The 16,500-nt window shown below is 41.5% G+C and overlaps 1 protein-coding gene across 2 annotated transcripts in view; it reads right to left on the bottom strand.

Annotated features, from left to right (window-relative positions):
• LOC118362898 (long-chain-fatty-acid--CoA ligase 1-like) overlaps nucleotides 1-16,177 on the bottom strand; it is a 40,619-nt gene extending 24,442 nt beyond the window's left edge. Inside the window, exon 1 of one of the 2 annotated variants that reach the window (XM_035743619.2) lies at nucleotides 16,059-16,177. The gene's annotated coding sequence lies outside the window, so the exon portion shown is untranslated. Of the gene's footprint in view, nucleotides 1-1,243; nucleotides 1,264-16,058 lie in introns of those variants that run through there. The other variant, XM_052486570.1, reaches the window with a different exon arrangement.
• Nucleotides 16,178-16,500: the final 323 nt, after the last annotated feature.

The raw sequence follows: 16,500 nt of genomic DNA, 5'->3' as shown, positions 1-16,500 counted from the left end.
AACTGAATGTTGCATTACCTTTTAGCATTAAAACCGTCAAGGGTCTTTAAAACTTAAGACTACACTCCTCTCATTTTAGTTCAATTGTGACAGAATATTTTTTGACGAGCCTGTTGCTCTTAAAAAGAGCTTTATAGGACAGAGGTGAGTTACCATTGGTAACTGCACTACAGTCTCAAAGAGTCTTCATCCTGTCCTCCCATAGCCTCCATAACAAATGGCACAATTATAGAAATCAGAGAGCGATAGAGAAACAGGTCACCCTATGCTCTTTGTCCCCAGACTGCCTGCCACTATTGATGACTGAAAAGGGTTATTTCAACAGGGTGATGGCTCAATTTTGACTTCCAACAGCTGCAGTCACATTTAGCCTAAGACATTTTTCTAAATATAAAAGATATGCTTCGTTCACATTTCTGAGTCAAAATTAGTAGGAGGAATCATTTCTAATCAAACTTTCATCTAATACTTCACCTGGTTATGAATCGTGAGTCAAAAAGCAATTCATCACTTGAAATAGACCATCTTTATTTCAAGTCAATTTAAGTCAAATGACACAGATGCTGTCCTGAGGTTAAGCAGAGGGCTCATCAAATTATTACATTTACATTTACATTTAAGTTAAAACACTTCAGTACATACATTTCCACCCTTGGTACAAAAACCTGTTCAGTCTCTTGGCCCTTAGGCTGCTGCCCATAGGCCTTACATTTGACTTCACTTTTTTTTATTATCCCTCAAGCAATATGTCCCAAGAGGCTGTTCTAACTTGATCCCTGCTGTCGATATCAGACCAGTAAAACATCACACTTGGAAGATAGCCATTTGCTGATCGTAAAGTTTACACAATTAATAACCAAATGTGCGATGCATAAGGTTTAACAGATAATTTGATAATGATAAAGGATGAAAGTGGCCCATATAGAAAGACCAAAATCAGTGTATGTGTAAAGCCTGTTCCATTGACCAAAATTCTTCCAACTAATCATTTTACATTAGGTTTGTCGCATCACACGACTTAAACTTGCCAAATGAGATGACTACACTTGATCAATTCCAAGCATGAATACAATTACTAAAACCCCAGTTCATTGAAGCTGTAATACTAGGAACTAGGTGGCTAATGCAGAGGTGACAAAAACCCTGAGATATTCACATTATGCGACAATCATTGAAAAATAGCCACAAAAAGACAAAAGTAACTGCTTTGTATCTGTATATCATACAGTAGAGGTACCTTTACCTTGTATCCCTGAAGTAGTAGCAGTTGCTCCCAGAGGGACTGAGCTACAGTAGACCTCTTAGTTCTCACAACTATGAATAGTAGGGCGACACCCCCTTTCAAACAGGGGGGGTTGCCTAAGCAACCAAAGTCTCAAATCAGATATTGTTTACTTATAACTAAACTGACAGCTTGGGGTTAGCTAGCCTAACTTGCTGATACATATCTGTCAAGTGACAGTGTGCCCAATTTGTGGTAAGCCATTGGGTACATGTATTTGCTGATGTTTGCTATAACAGAGCTAAAACAAGGAGCAGCAACATTTCATCACGTTGTAAAGAGTCCATGTTACCGTGGAAATGGACTCAACCACACGTCTGGTCTTTAATGCCTGGCCATCTTCAGTCAGTCACTACATTACTAGAGTCATCACTACAGACCCTGGTTTGTTCCCAGGCTGTCACAACCGGCCCTGATCGGGAGTCCCATAGGGCGCTGCACAATTGGCCCAGCATCATCCGGGTTTGGCCGGGGAGGGGGGAAATAGGCCATGAGTGTAAATAAAAATTTGTTCTGAACTGGACTTCAAGTTTAAAAATATTAAATATATTTCTTTATGTATTATATTTATTTTCATGATGTCTTCATCCATTATCGTCGGTTACACGATTACAGAATTACTGTGGCAGCCCTAACCATGAAAGCCCCATCAGTGATTTGAAGATTTAGTCCAGGATGTTAATGGCAGATCCATCACATCTGAAACATGTTAATTACGAAGAATCTAATCTCACGTAAACTGGATCTGAGGTAGACCATTCCCGCACTGGTAGCTTGGCACACACACACTGCCAGTGACAGGGAAATGAGAGATTGTAACAAGGAAGAGGTAAATGTTGCTGTATTTACAATACAACCTCCAGATATGGAACACCTTTTAGGTCAAACAAAATGGTGGAATTCTTAAGACTAGGGCAAACAAGGAACAGTTTGTAACTAACTACAGCAGAATGCTCGATATACTTAAAACCATTGACATCTCCCTCTGTTATCATCGTTTCCATACCAACTTGCTCACACTCCTCAGTGTGTGGTATGTGCATACAAGCGTCTGTATATGCATGTATATACTCCACACACACACACAAGGTGCATGTGTGCGCTCGTCTCATTCAGCTGGCCGGGGAGAGCAGGGAAAAGGGACACTGCACCAGGCGTCACATGGCTTGGCTGGGACTCGTTTCCAGGCTAAAGGTAACCCTCTACTGCTGTTCTCCCTACAGCCAGCCCCTCCATAATAGGCCTGGAAGATGACAGGCCAATGGCAGTGCTCGGCCACCAGTCACCCCACTCAACCAGAAAACGGAGGAGTGTGGGGGCCACAATCCAGCTGGATTTTGGCCCCCCCAGGCCCAGCTAAAAAGAAAGTGGTTCAGTCATTTCAGGGCAAGTCAAGTGCATGAGTCAGACTAGCTAGGTTTATACAGAAACATTCTTGGAGATCCCCTGGATATGTGATGTTAAAGATAAGTAAAAGTAGCTAATAGAGTAGAGTATAACTTAGTTCCTAACTTGCTTAAAAAGAAAAGCGGTTAACCTAAGCCATGTTCAAAATATAAAATAGTAAAAAACAGCCTGGAATTCCAGTTGTTAAATGGTAGGCTACTTTGAAAATGTGCAGGGCATAAGTACTAAAGTTTTGAATATGCTGCAGCAAACAAAGTACGCACACAGGACAACTGTAGGGGATAAAAACAGACAGTTTCCATGAGAAGGGAACTGAACAATATTTTAAGTGTTAGTCCCATATTTCATGAGCTGTAATAAAACAAAATGTTCTATGTGCAAGAAAAGCTTTATTGCTCTCAAATTATGTGCACAAAATTGTTTACATCCCTGTTAGTGAGCATCCTTTGCCAAGATAATCCATCCACCTGACAGGTGTGGCATATCAAGATGCTGATGAAACAGCATGATCATTACAGCACCTTGTGCTGGGGACAATAAATGGCCACTAAAATATGCCGTTTTGTCAACACAATGCCACAGATCTCTAATTTTGAGGGAGTGTGCAATTGGCATGCTGACTGCAGGAACGGCCACCAGAGTTGTATCTCTTAAGGTTTTTCTTCCTTAAGCCGCTGCCATAATTTTACCCCCTTTTTGGTAGTTAGTCTGGTCCTTTCACTGAAACTCCCGTACAAACTCGGGAGAGGCGAAGGTCGTGAGCTGTGTGTCCTCTGAAACAACCCGCACACTGCTCCTTGACACAGAAGCCAGCCACACCAATGTGATGGAGAAAACGGTACACCTGGCGACCATGTCAGCATGCATGTGCCCGACACAGGAGACGCTAGAGCGCGATGGGACAAGGACATGCCGGCAAAACCCTCCCTAACCCAGACGACGCTGGGCCAAATGGTTCTCCTGGTCGCGGCCAGCTGCAACACAGCCCGGTACCGAACCAGGATCTGTAGCAGATGTCATTTTAGAGAATTTGGCAGTACATCCAACCGGCCTCAAACGCAAACCACGTGTAACCAGGCAAGCCCAGGACCTCCACATCCAGCTTCATCACCAGTGAGATCTGAGACCAGTCACTCACAGCTGACAAAATTGTGGGTTCTCACAACCAAAGAACTTCTGCACAAACTGTCAGAAACCATCATGGAAGCTCATGCGTGTGCTCGCCGTTCTCACCAGGGTCTGACCTGACTGTTCTTCGGTGTCATACCAGACTTCAGTGGGCAAATGCTCACCAGCACGCTGGAGAAGTCACATCACAGTTCACTCCCAGTTTCAACTGAACCATGGTGTCATGTGGGCAAACAGTTCGAATCAATGTTGGGAACAGAGTGCCCCATAGTGGGGGTGGGGTTATGATATGGGCAGGCATAAGCTACAGACAATACCGTGACGAAATCCTGAGGCAGATTGCTGTGCCATTCATCTGCCACCGTCACCTCATGTATCAACATAATGCATGGCCCCATGTCGCAAGTCTGCCTGGAGTGCCAGATGGGCAGGATTTGAAGTTTTGGGGCTTTTCTATTAGTTTATCAAGCCAGGCAGGCTCAAACAGGTAGATTTAAATTATTTTTCAAGTACTTGAAACCCAGGTCTAAAAAGGCACGCATACACAACACACCTCTCCAGTCTGGGGTTGCTTCAGATACAATGCCTAGCCCATTCCCACTCCTAGGCCTGGTCCAGAAACACAAAATCCCTAGTCTTCTAAAGAATTCTGTTATCTTTAGCAGCTTAAAGCTAAAGTTGTGCAAAAGCAGCGTTCTAGCCCAGTTTGTTTACAGTTAGTGTAAGCCCTCTAGGCATTTCTGTCACAAAACCAGCTAATCCACTTCTAGATACAGTGTATTCAGTGAAGTGGGACATTCTGAACCTTACAACTGCAGATATAAAATCTTATTCAAATAGATCTCACTTTAGTGAAATCAATGCAATTCTGTAACATTGCACCCTCCTGAAAAGCCCCTCCTAAATTCACCTTGAATTCTCAGGACCAAAGCCACCAGGCTTCCAGGCTCAGTGATAAAGGCAATCAATTGGAAGAAAATGTCAGCAGCACCATCCCTGTAGCATATTGATTCACTCCTGAATTAGCATAGTATGGATACCCTAGCGCAACAACCTTTGGCATACAGAAATACCCCTCTCAACTCACTATTTTTATTTTACTGTAGCTCTTTAATTACTTGTTACTATCTTATTCAGATTTTTTTTTTTTTAACTGCACTGTTGGTTAAGGTCTCATAAGTGAGCATTTTACTGTAAGGTCTACCAACACCTGTTTGTATTAGGTGCATGTGACTAATAACATTTTGTTTGAAACTGCCATGCACTATTCAGTTATTGAATAGGCTGTGTTCACGCGAGTGTTATGATTTGTTAAGCACAGATGCCTCATTGATAATTCAACATTAGCTACACATAGCCCTGGAAGATGGTGGTAAAGGGGCAGGGGGATTGTAATTCTATTCATAAAGTTGTTAACATATGACACACACGTTGGGGAAGCCTAACAGAATGACCTCCCTGCTCCCTTGCAGTGAAATAAATCTAGACTAGCGTGACTGAGGTGGCCAGCTGTGGACTGACTGTAGGGTGCGGGGGAGGTGGAAGTCACTGCCAAAGGATCAATCTGCGATAATTAGCTCCACACGGACGCAGTGTCACCTCTCACCCTCAATTCCCACGCCGCTTTGTACACAAAGGTGACTTTGGTGGGAGGGCTGCTTTCAGGACACCAGGTGACCCCTGAGAGGAAATCAACCACGCTCAGAAACATGTCCTCACTGTACAGGGTCATATAGAATTGGGACATTGGGGAGGGACAGGGTGAAGTGGAGCCAAGGTTGTCCGCACTGCAGGTATGGCTTGGTGACTGCAGCCCCTCTCAGCCCTGTCAACAGGACCTAACGACAGTTAGTACCCTTAGCCCAGTCCCAGATCTGTTTGTGCAGTCTTTCCAACTCTTATGTTCATGCATAAATGTAGCGCAAACATATGGGAACAGGCTTTCCTAAACTACCCATACTCTGTCAAGATTCCATGAGGCTCGGACCATCACTCTGCACTGCCGAGTCAACCACTTAGCACTGATGGTGCCACCGACTGCTGATAACTGCCACAGTTTTGAATTTTGGGATATGAGCACCCAAAACGAAAGAAAGTACAATCATTTTATTTGCCAAGATCCATCATTCCCATTTACAAACTAAACCAGGGTCAGCACAGGGTCAGCACATTTAGATTGCAACTGAGAATCTGTCTGGGCTATGAATCCTAAAAACATGGCAGAGGAAAATTTCTAATTAATACATCAGACCCAATTTTCACCTCGTTTAATTTTAAACTGCATGTGAGTTTGTCAAAAAGCCATTTATAACCATGATCATTAAGAGAATACTAGCTTTCGCTACGCATCGCTCTACATCTAGCTTCATAAACAAAGGGTCAAACCTGCTGTCTTTTCATTCAAAAAAAATGTAGGGGTGCAAAGGTTTACTAGATACATGTGTCAGTTCATTAATCGTTTGTGTCACGGTTCAGTTGATACCTCAGTTCAAAAATACATAGTGTTACAGGATACAATTTGGCATCCAGTGGTGAACCAAATATTTTATTTCTAAAGCCGTTTTTTTACATCAACGGTTCACAGCACTCTGGCTACGCATAACCGAAAATTGTTCTGGACATCAGAACAGCGATTGCTCAATTTGAACTGGAAGAGGCACTACAGAGGGTAGTGCACTACAGAGGGTAGTGCACTGCAGAGGGTAGTGCACTGCAGAGGGTAGTGCACTGCAGAGGGTAGTGCACTGCAGAGGGTAGTGCACTGCAGAGGGTAGTGCACTGCAGAGGGTAGTGCACTGCAGAGGGTAGTGCACTGCAGAGGGTAGTGCACTGCAGAGGGTAGTGCACTGCAGAGGGTAGTGCACTGCAGAGGGTAGTGCACTGGAGGGTAGTGCACTGGAGGGTAGTGCACTGGAGGGTAGTGCACTGGAGGGTAGTGCACTGGAGGGTAGTGCACTGGAGGGTAGTGCGTATGGCCCAGTACATCACTGGGGCCAAGCTTCCTGCCATCCAGGACATGTATAATAGGCTTTGTCAAAGGAAAGCCCCCCCCAAAAAATGTTCAGAGACTCCAGTCAACCAAGTCATAGACTTTCTCTGCTACAGCACAGCAAGTGGTACAGGAGCGCCAAGTCTAGAACCAAAAGGCCCCTTTAACAGCTTCTACCACTAAGCCATAAGACTGCTGAACAAATAATAAAAATGGCCACCGGACTATTTACATTGACCTCCCCCCTCCATTTCTTTTGCACACTGCTGTTTATCATCTATGCAGTCACTTCACCCTTAACTACATGTACAAATTACTTCGACTAACCTCTACCCCCACACTGACTCGGTACCCCCTGTATATAGCCTTATTATTTTACTCTAGTTTATTTGGTAGATATTTTCTTAACTATTATTGAACTGCACTGTTGGTTAAGGGCTTGTAAGTATGCATTTCACGCTAAGGTCTAAACCTTACCGTATACATTATTCGGCACGTGACAACTTAAGTTTGATTTGCTGATGCCAATGTGGCTATACATTCTGTATTTAACAATTCTATAGTCCCTATAAAAATTCCTGCAAACATTTTAATCACCACACCATTATACTGAAATGCTACAAACTCAAAACAATTTAACCATTGATGGAAAGTATTAAATACCCTTAATCTCAGTTTTAGCTCATTTAGCCGTTTAAAGAGAAAGTTTAGCACTAACTTCCCACTCAACGGAGTGGGGCTCTCAGTAATAGTAACGCCTGCCAAAGACAGGCAGAGCAGGCGGATCGCAGCGGTGAGGCAGTGCGCCCTTGGCCCGGTTCCAGAGTGCGGTGAGAGAGAGCTCCGTAATCTGTAGTAGAAAATACTAGATTCTCATGTGAGATACTCTGAACATTTGTGACGACAGCGAGAGAGGACCAAGAGTTCTACCCCACACCACAAGCCTCCATTTCCAGATTTCCTTGAATGGCTTGGTATGAATGCTGTCATTGTACTTCAAAGCTGACAGGACAAGAATCCTCCAATGCGCCACATGATAATCACACATTTGTAGAGTGGAGAAATTAGTCTGTGTGAGTCGCAGCAACCCGTGTTAGAGCATTGCGTTGTGACTTAAAAACGTATGGCAAACAAGGTAACAAACCAATCAACACCACGCACAAGGACTACTTAATTTACACAGACATTGTTACAAAAATACATTTACTGGAAGAACTGTGCCGATGCAGTTTGGTAAAATCCCGTGACCATGTTTCCCATAAACTCTTAAATATCTGCTCCAAATTAATAATTTTTTTAAAAAGTCTGCAGAAAGAATGATGTGTCAGCTATTACAGAGTTATTTTTAAATTTAAATACAAATAAAATGTCTTTTGTTAATTGAACCACAGTAAGTGAAGTGGGACCCTGATCTATACTACACAGAATTTCATTATGATGGCTATGAATGCCATTCGTCATTTCACCTTTATTTAACCAGGTAGGCTAGTTGAGAATACGTTCTCATTTACAACTGCGACCTGGCCAAGACAAAGCATAGCAGTGTGAACAGACAGAGTTAGACATGAAACAATAAACTCAATAAAAAAAAAAAGTTCATATACATTTTCCAAAAGGCATGAGCTAGGTGAATAATTACAATTTTGCAGATTAACACTGGAGTGATAAATGATCAGATGGTTATGTGCAGGTAGAGATACTGGTGTGCGAAAGAGCAGAAAAGTAAATAAATAAAAACAGTATGGGGATGAGGTAGGTAAATTGGGTCAGTTGTACAGCGTGCGTGAAGGCTTTGTTGCGAAATAGAAAGCAGATTCTAGATTTGATTTTGGATTGGAGATGTTTGATACATTCTGTATTATTTTAATGAGCTCCACAAAACAGAATTGTTGGTCCGGACCAAATCTGTACCAATCTTTGATGTCCAAACGTGTGACTTCTAAGTACAGCACAGTAGAGCAAAGCAGAGTATATACACAGTAGTGTAACCCACTTGTGTGCTCTAATGTGTGCTATATGCGACAGTACAGTACTAAACCCTTTACTGTACTCTGCTTCACAATACTCTACTTTCTTTACTGTACTCTGCAAACTTGTGAAACAGACATTATGATTGTTTCAGATTAGGTCCGGTCCAAATCTGAATGGACGTCCGTTTGGACCAAATGAAGGCCGGTCCTGACGACTGTGGACGTTAAAAATCAAGGCCAGGGCGGATTGACCAAATTTTAACGTCCATGGACATCCGGTGTCAGTCAGTGCTCAGTGGGTGAGGATGCTGGTTAAATGGAAAGGGGCTCATGGGAGGACTACAGTCTACACCATCACAATAAATCCATTATTTATTTTAGGAAAGGTCTAAAGAAACTGTAGTCCATTTCAGAAGAACTGAATTGCATATTCTGAGTTTAATTTATGTTAGGCCCGATCTGGCTGTGGGCTACACTAGTTCATTTAGCAGACAAGGTTTACTTATAATTCTGTGGCACTATTTTACAGTATGAGGAATACAATTAAACACAGCTGAATAGAAAGGATATTTTCTTCAAATGATTTCCGAGGGAGCGCACACATGCGGCTATTCTGTGTTGAGCAATTAACGAAAGAAACAGGTCCTCCTACTGGCTTCATTTAGAGTTCTTTGAGACTTCAGTTGTGATAAATGTTAGGCAATACTTTTAGATTTTTATATACTTAAAGTCTGCATGATGCGACTAATGATGATTTGAAGAAAGGCCCGAGCTCTGCTTCTTGCGCAGGCTGCACACACTTCAGTCTCATTCACAATTTAACAAGCACTTGATAATATTCTCACCCATCAGACTATTCTTAATTTAATATGGTCCTTACATATAGCCTATGGATGGATTTTTTAAAATGTATTTAGAATTGCCTAAGAAACGGATGGAATCCGAAGCCTATACTCAAATAATGAATGAGGTTACGTTTTTCATATGTAAGCATAGGCAGCGCATGCATAAGGCTAGAAGAAGCTTTTCCTAAAGTAAATTGAATTTTTTTAAAGTGCCAAAATTATATAGCCTAATCCAGTCTACACAGATGTAAATAAAGTATTCAAAATAGGCTACTAAAGCATGATTTGGCCACAGAATCATTCAATTATTTTTTTAAAGTTATGGATTGTTTTAAAATCATATTATACACAGGTCAGAAGGAAATGCAGCAGATGCAATCTGCCCAAATTGTTAAATTGGGGCAGGTCTAGAGTTTAGGATAATGGTGTTGATGTGAGTCAGGACCAGCCTTTCAAAGCACTTCACGGCTTCAGATGCGAGTCGGTAGTCATTTAGGCAGGGACTATGGTGGTGTGCTTGAAACATGTCGGTAATACCGACTCAGACGGGGAGAGGTTGAAAATGTCAGTGAAGACACAAGCCAACGCATGCTCGGAGTAGACGTCCTGGTAATTCGTCTGGCCATGCGGCCTTGTGAATGTTATTTAAAAGGTCTTGTTCACATGGCTACGGAGAACGGGATCACAGTCTTCCAGAACAGCTGATGCTCTCATGTCACTGGGCAGCTCTCGGATGTGCTTCCATTTGTAGTCTGTAATAGTTTGAAAGCCATGCTCCTTGAAAGCAGCAGCTCTACCCTTTAGCTCAGTGCAAATGTTGCCTGTAATCCATGACTTCTGGTTGGGGTATGTACAAGGTCACTGTGGGGACGACATCAATGCACTTATTGATGAAGCCAATGACTGATGTGGTGTACTCTTCAATGCCATCGGAAAAATCCTGGAGCATATTCCAGTCTGTGCTAGCAAAACAGTCGTGTAGCTAAGCAGCTGCTTCATCTGACCAATTTCTGATTGACCGAGTCACTGATGCTTCCTGCTTTAATATTCCACCTAGTTTCTCAGAAACGTGGTAATTAACTACAATAACCATAATCCATTGCTTCAGTTTTGGTTTCTGGCTGACGAAGATGGATCAGACGGGAAGAGGCGAAGAGAGAGTGAAACCTCTGCAAAAATCTGTCCTAAATAAACCCAATGTGTTTCATTGGATGTAAGCTTGTTGCCTGCCTTCCCACCTTTGGGACCACGACCCCCATTGTTATGTCGACAACATGAGCATCTCGTCATTATATACAGATCTCTGGACAGATACAGACCGGATGAGAGGAATGTACAACACAAAAAAAAGGGACAAAATATGTACTTTGAAGAACTAGTCAAATGATTGTCAGACAGCTCTGAAGCATAGTCTTAGGCAGGCTAGCTAAAGTACCGTATGGGGAGTAAATAGGTCTGACTGGCAGACTTACTGCCTGAGCAGAGATTAGATGTAATGTTTTAAATGATATTGAAGCCGAAGACCTAAAAAAAAGTTTTAAAAAAGTAAAGCACTAAATCCCTCAACACTACTTTGTGATCCTCAATGATATCCTCAGGACATTGGATTCTCTTAGCAATCGATGGATTCCCATATATTATCAGTGAACAGAAGTCTTTCAAATGATGCCCAACAAAGAGAAGATTGTGTGCTTCTGTGTCTGGACCCTTTTAGAAAATGACATTTCAATACAAAATATAGATTGTGGTAAAAGACAACTTCCCCTTTAAGTTGTGTAAACAGAGTTCAAAGCTGAACCAAATCGCAAACCGTCTCAAGTGCAGTAAATCAAGTGTAGAGCTAGACTGTTTACAATAGAATCAACTGGTCTTCACGGTAAATAAGCATTTTCAAAAGTTTAAAAGGGCAATCTATAGTTTAATATTTTTTTTAAAGTGTTCCCCCCGCCAGTGTTTTGAGAGAGAGAGATACAGTTGAAGTCATAAGTTTACATACACCGTAGCCAAATAAATTTAAACTCAGTTTCACAATTCCTGACATTTAAATCATAGCAAAGAGTCGCTGTCTTAGGTCAGTTAGGATCACCACTTTATTTTAAGAATGTGAAATGTCAGAATGATTTCAGCTTTTATTTCTTTCATCACATTCCCAGTGGGTCAGACGTTTACACACTCAATTAGTATTTGGTAGCATTGCCTTAAATTGTTAAACATGGGTCAAACATTTTGGGATGACCACTCCAATACCTTTACTTTGTTGTCCTTAAGCCATTTTGCCTCAAATTTGAAAGTATGCTTGGGGTCATTGACCATTTGAAACCAAGCTTTAACTTCCTGACTGATGTCTTGAGATGTTGCTTCAATATATCCACAATTTTCCTCCCTCATGATGGCATCTAGTTTGTGAAGTGCACCAGTCCCTCCTGCAGCAAAGCACCACAACATGTTGCCACCCCCATGCTTCATGTTTGGGATAGTGTTCTTCAGCTTGCAAGCATCCCCCTTTTTCTTCCAAACATAACAATGGTAATTATGGCCAAACAGTTCTATTTGTTTCATCAGAGCAGAGGACCTTTCTCCAAAAAAGTACAATCTTAGTCCCCATGTGCAGTTGCAAACCGTAGTCTGGATTTTTGAAATGGCCGTTTTGGAGCAGTGGCTTCTTCCTTGTTGAGAGGACTTTCATGTTATGTCAATATAGGACTCAATTTACTGTGGATATTAGATACTTTTTTACCCGTTTCCTCCAGCATCTTCACAAGGTCCTTTGCTGCCGTTCTGGGATTGATATGCACATTTCGCAACTAAGCACATTCATCTCTAGGACACAGAACGAGTCTCATTCCTGAGTGGTATGACGGCTACATGGTCCCGTGGTGTTTATACTTACCTACTACGGTTTGTACAGGTGAACGTGGTACCTTCAGGTGTTTGGAAATTGCTCCTAAGGATCAAGCAGACTTGTGGAGGTCTACCATTTTTTTCTGAGGACTTGGCTGATTTCTTGATTTTCCCATGATGTCAAGCAAAGAGGCAATGAGTTTGAAGGTAGGCCTTGAAATACATCCACAGGTACACCTCCAATTGACTCAAATTATGTCAATTAGCCTATCAGAAGCTTCTAAAGCCATGACAACATTTACTGGAATTTTCTAAGCTGTTTAAAAAGGCAGTCAACTTAGTACATGTAAACTTGACCCAATGGAATTGTGACAGTGAATTTTAAGTGAAATAATCTGTCTGTAAACAATTGTCGGAAAAATTACTTGTCATGCACAAAGTAGATGTCCTAACCGACTTGCCAAAACTAGAGTCTGTTAACAAGAAATTTGTGGAGGGGTTAAAAAACGAGTTATAATGACTCCGGAGAAATGTTTATTCCTGTCGGCGCAACGTACAAAGAATCCAAGTGGTTGTATCGACTCAGACAGCATTTTCTGTGAAACAGAGTATGTTACAATCCCTGATGTCTCTCTGGAAAGCAACCCTTGCCCTAATTTCATCTACCTTTATTATCTCAAATCAAATTTATTTATATAGCCCTTCGTCCATCAGCTGATATCTCAAAGTGCTGTACAGAAACCCAGCCTAAAACCCCAAACAGCAAGCAATGCAGGTGTAGAAGCACGGTGGCCAGGAAAAACTCCCTAGAAAGGCCAAAACCTAGGAAGAAACCTAGAGAGGAACCAGGCTATGTGGGGTGGCCAGTCCTCTTCTGGCTGTGCCGGGTGGGATTATAACAGAACATGGCCAAGATGTTCAAATGTTCATAAAATGACCAGCATGGTCCAATAATAATAATAATAAGGCAGAACAGTTATCTAGAGACATTCGCAAGAAATACACTCGAAAGCGGTGGGTGGTGTGCGCGCCTTCAAAGTCTGACCAGAAGACCGCTCCGTCTACCTCTTCTCTGGCGAGGTTGTTTTGGATCAGCCTCTGGAATCATCTCAAATTCCCTGGGTAGTCCGGACAAAGGATCCGCTTCGGAACAGTCGTATTCCTGGTCATAGTGCTGGTAAGTTGACACCGCTCTGATATCTAATTCTTCCCAGCTCTATGGAACAAGATTCTGGGCTAACAATGTAAGAAATACATTAAAATAAATACTGCAAAGTTTCCTAAGGACTAGAAGAGAAGCAGCCCTCTGTCGGCACCATTTTGCAGCACATTTGGAGAGATGTAACATAGGCAAATACGAACCAGACTTCGTAGCAGAATACATTTGTAACATATAGTAAAAGGCATGTGAAGATCTTCTGTAGAAGTTGCCACATGGTTATCAGTCAACACATCCGTTCATATCTGCATTTGACATGAATGCATGCTACTAAAGAAAGGTTCCATAGGGGTTGGTTTCAGACCAGATCTAGGACATTTTAGTCAAAAAAACCTAGGGTGGGATTGGGAACCAGGCAACAGGTGGCACACAACCTGGCTGGATGATGAATGGGTGTAAACAGGGACCGGTTCAGGATGGTGCAACGTTACAGATACGTTCATATATAAAAGCATAGAGTAGAACAGATATGGTTGTCTGTCAAGTAGAATCCATGTTACCTGTATTTGTTACACTTCTATCTGCGACATTGTGAACATCTCACCTCACTGAAACTCACAGGTGACCCCTTTCATGTGTTCCATATGCGCCAGCTGCCTACTTTTAAGGCACCTACTTAATTGACTAACAAATTGGGGTACATCAGATTAAACTAAATCTGATTTTGAAGGGCAAACATTTTTGCAGGGGGGCATGCCACCACTCCCCCTTAGATGGCAACTTTTTTTATAATGCAGACTACTACAGAGTTTCAGGAACACTGCCCCTGGGGGTTGTAGTCATTAAGAGACATTCACCTAAACCTGACAAGTCATCAGCAGTACTGTAATGCACTGACAAAATGCTCTCCCCTTTGTAGTATATGAAAAAATGCAACTCCACATGATAACCACATGGCAGACCAATCCAGTGAAATAAAGGGTTCACATCTCAAGAATATTGTCAACAGGAGAGGCAGTTAAAACCAGCACACTCAGTAAGTCAATGTCAAAAACAGACTCCAGGCAACATTCCACACAATTCCTCTGTGGTTGTCTGATGTGCCACATTGAGCCAGGTATAGGCCTAGCTTATAAACGTCAAATGTTCTACCCAACCAAGTTTCAAAGGCACCCGTAATTATTTGAATTTGGGCTTAATAAGTAGGCTACAACCATTGGTAACAAGTGTATGTCTTTGAAATAGCTGTGAACTTGCAGCCACCCTGAGCTGGCCTGGGCAGGGTTAAGAAAGTGTGCATTACAGATTTCTGGCAAAGAACATTGACGATTTAGTAACACCAATAGGTCTAAATCTTTCTTGCCACCTGTACTAAAAAGGTTAACGCTTATGAACTGTTTAGCAAGAGCAAAAATAAACCTTCCTTTGAAAAATGTAATCAAGACCGGAGTAGGCCAAATGCAGCATTAATATGCAACAAGCTACTCCATGAAAATATATTGCTACATTGCAATTGCAACAGAACCTGATCACGTCAACGGGTATCACACTTTCCATTTAAATGCAACGTGATAAAAATGAATTTTAATCCCAAAATCAAAAGTATTTCCATTTCGGAGTAACCTATCGTTTTTGCTTTACTAATGGAAATAGTATTTTATATTGCTTGTTTAAATAGTTTTTTTTTAAAGCACAATAATATTTTTCGACAATCACTGATAGCATCTCAGCAAACAGTCTCGATACAAATGACAAGGCGGGAGATGCCGCAACACGAGTTTGACAATGAATACCTTGTCTCCTTTTAGACTTGTATTGCAATATTAGCTAACTAACTATGGCGTCATTCGGGCTCTTTTCACAAGTCCTAACAGCGCGCATCACGCTAATAAACGTTTCGAAACAAAGTTGAGTGTCGCACAAAACGTACTATTTCCTCATACGACCTTTTTCTTCAACCTCTTCCACTAGACTGCCTCGGATATTCCGTTTTACAATTTGTGGTCGCAAGAGGTTGATATAGTTTACAGGAAGAAAACGTTATACAGGACATAGCTATTTTAATGACTACGTGTTGATTCACCAAGCACGTTACGAAATAGGGAACGCCTGTAAAAGAGAACAGTTGTTTTCGTGATGTTTCGAGTATAGGCCTACGTCTTAAAATCCGTAGCCTATCCAGCCTGGATATCACGTAATCTGTATTGATAATATGATGGAGGTCATCTACATTTAAAAACGAATGAATCCACCAGTCATCTACACCTTTTGAAAATTGAGCGATTTATGATGACTGGTGGGTTTTTTAAATGACCCAGTTATCAATGTTATGGTGCAAACAAACACAATGTATTCATTATTTTTACATAGTTATTGAGCACAAACCTGGAACAATATAATTGAATAGGTAAAGCATAAAGTTAAACAGCAAACAAACCTGTGTCAAGCAGCCTCCTATGCGTGAACCATTCAGAATCTTTAAAGTGGATGTAGCGCTCAACAGTGCATCTCACCGGTAAAGCAGCTGCTTGACCAATCAGTGATGCTGTCTAATATATATTTTTTTCTCCCAAATATTTTCAAAGGCGTGTTTTCATTGGTCAATTTCTATTGAACGTTAACGTACACCCACATTTTTTTGCACATTCCATCACACTTCATTTACGTCACATTATTCAATTACACATTCAATCACCAAAAGAGTTTCAGATCATATTTGATCAAACCACTTGAATTAGTTTATTAAAGATGCTTCGACTGCAAATTTGTTCAGACAAGTTCAATTTTGTTCCAAGTTCAATTTCAACGCAATCTTTATCAAAGCAATTCATGTAACCTATGATTTTATTACATTTCTTGTTGTTTTTGACAGCACAGTT

This window comes from Oncorhynchus keta, chromosome 29, assembly GCF_023373465.1.
Source record: "Oncorhynchus keta strain PuntledgeMale-10-30-2019 chromosome 29, Oket_V2, whole genome shotgun sequence".
In the NCBI taxonomy this organism is placed as follows: Eukaryota; Metazoa; Chordata; class Actinopteri; order Salmoniformes; family Salmonidae; genus Oncorhynchus; species Oncorhynchus keta.
The sequence above is the reverse complement of the archived record's forward strand: the minus strand, read 5'-3'. Positions and strand labels throughout refer to the sequence as shown.